This window comes from Penaeus vannamei, chromosome 10, assembly GCF_042767895.1.
Source record: "Penaeus vannamei isolate JL-2024 chromosome 10, ASM4276789v1, whole genome shotgun sequence".
Classification (NCBI taxonomy): Eukaryota; Metazoa; Arthropoda; class Malacostraca; order Decapoda; family Penaeidae; genus Penaeus; species Penaeus vannamei.
In genome coordinates this window covers 12,813,779-12,816,329 of record NC_091558.1, presented here as the reverse complement: position 1 = coordinate 12,816,329, position 2,551 = coordinate 12,813,779, and positions in this window count along the sequence as shown.

Genomic DNA, 2,551 nt, shown 5'->3' with positions numbered 1-2,551 from the left:
TCCTCAACCCCCCTTCTGCTGATTCCTAGCTTTCTCTAATTCCACTTTGCTCTGTGGTAAATAATTACCAAGCCATGCTGTTACGCATGTGGATGAAATGAACTGTATATCTATCCATCTAACTATCTATCTATCTATATTATACAAACGTGTGTATGTATGTGTATATATATATATATATATATATATATATATATATATATATATATTGTGTGTGGATGTGGGTGTATACACACACATTTACATCACGCATATATGCGCGCTTTTAGTCGCATGTATATAACGACCGATTAAAATATACTGCAACCGACACAGAACTGGCCAACCGAGCGCATTAGACTCGCCTGTGAAACCAAGTCCTCAGTGCCCTCGGAGGAGCAGGTCTTTGAATCGTACGAATCTCAGGTAATCCGCGCGCGCGTTGTGGCTCTTGAGGTTTCTTCTGATCCCTCGTTATGGATCCTGGTTTGTGGGGAATTAAATTCCTGTCAGGAAGGCCATATTTCCAGGTGTGTGTGCGTGTGCGTGTGTGTGTGTGTGTGTGTGTGAGCGTGCGTGCGTGCGTGTGTGTGTGCGTGTGTGTGTGTGTGTGTGTGTGTGTGTGTGTGTGTGTGTGTGTGTGTGTGTGCGTGTGTATGTGTGTGTGTGTGTTTCTTGAGCGCCATTTAGGCTCCCCCACCTTAGCTACGTCACATATATAAACACAGACACACACACACACACGTGTGTGCGTGATTTTGTGTGTCTGCTTCATGCTTGCAGTTACGGTATGCTACTCACTCCGGATACACTGGCGCAATGTCAAGGAAGCACGCGCTACCCTGTTTTAATTGCATTTAGTCGACTCAGCTATCTTAGGTGCCTGGAGAGTGTCCAGAACATACACGTAAATATAATCAAATCAAAATGTGATCATAGTTTCTACTAGATTTGGAACTTTAGATCAATGTTAACGAAAAAACTATGTAGGCCTGATGTTAACCTAAAACTTCTTTTAAGTGAAAATGGAAGCTCAAACTTTCAGTACCATAAAAATACATACACAGACTTGAAAGCAGTGGAACATCCACCTACAAAAACGTACACCTAGACTCACAGATACACATACACACGCACGTACACAGAACAAACAACGGGAAATAACGGACCATAAGAATCACACCAGCTGTTTGATATTCGTGTCTGTTCCTGAGATCATATTGGTGTTTCCATTGGGCAGTTTTCCTCTATCCTTTCCTTTTTATTCCCCATATCCTTACACGATATACTTTGAAAACTCAGTCATATCAAGGCAATATCCTGACCTTGTAGGTTGATATAACATTATATAGACCGTGCTACCCGTCGCCGCACCTCCTGGTCAACTGCCTTCACGTCGTTTTAGCTTCCGCTTGCCCCCGCCCCCACCCCACCCCTCCTGGTGCCATAGACGCCCCATAGAAGATCCAAAGCCGCCTTGGTTAATGAATAGAGAGTCGAGTTACTTTTGCAACAGCTGTGGACAGATCTCTCCGTTTGTGAATAACTTTCCCTTTTTTAACGCGAAGTGACGAGCAACGCCAGAAAAGCTGAAAACATCAGCTGGCACATTATCCGCCTGGGCTTTCTACATTACAACTGCCGCTCTCCACCTGACATCATAGTGATTTAAGAACGGATGTCTGTGTATGAGAAGGAGGGAAGAAAAACATGTGAGGTCAAGACAAACGTAAAGAAATGCCAATATGTCTTAAAAAGAACTGAGATAAGATGAAATAGTCTGATGTGGTAAATCAGCTTGATAAAGGCGTAGGAATAATGTCTTAGGTAAACAGGAAGTTGATACATGATTGGATAAAGTATGACAGTTAACTTGAACTGGTGGGGCCGGCGAATGTGGCAAAGAAAACTGTAGCAAGGTTAAATTCCGATTCATGGTGACTGATGAAAAACAAAAAACAAATGCGTGGACAAATTCTCTACAATATCTATTTCGATTTATCCTCGTTACTGAATATTTAAGTGAACTAATCCATCGATACATTTTCAACAACAAAAAAAGATTCATTCCTCTCTAGTGAACAATGCTTTCAAATGTTCACAGTTCTTAATGAAATAACCTTACCTATAAAAATAAGCTACTCATAGCACTATTCAGATGAATCTTTTTTCTTTTTTTTTCATCGTTCAGAAATAACTGACAAAAATCCTTCTCCAGTTGATCTAGTGCACAACCGAAGTCAAATTTGCATTCCCCGCGGTGGTCTCCTTCCTCAGAGGCAGAGAAACTCGTCATGCACATGCTTGCAAAGGTACGAGGCGTGTAATTATCCTGGATAATCATGATAACGGAGAGGACTTCAAACCACTTCTTGTTTTTGCGAATGTAATGTTTTACACGGTGTTAGGTATCTTGGGCGATATTGTAGTAACTGTAATTTCTTCAGTTCCATGATGAGAATAGAAGACAAAAGAGATAAGGATTTCCGTGAGTACACTAAGATATTTTTTTCGCTATAGGGTTGATTGGTAAAATTACATTAGGAAGACATGGTTTGTCCAAATGGAACAA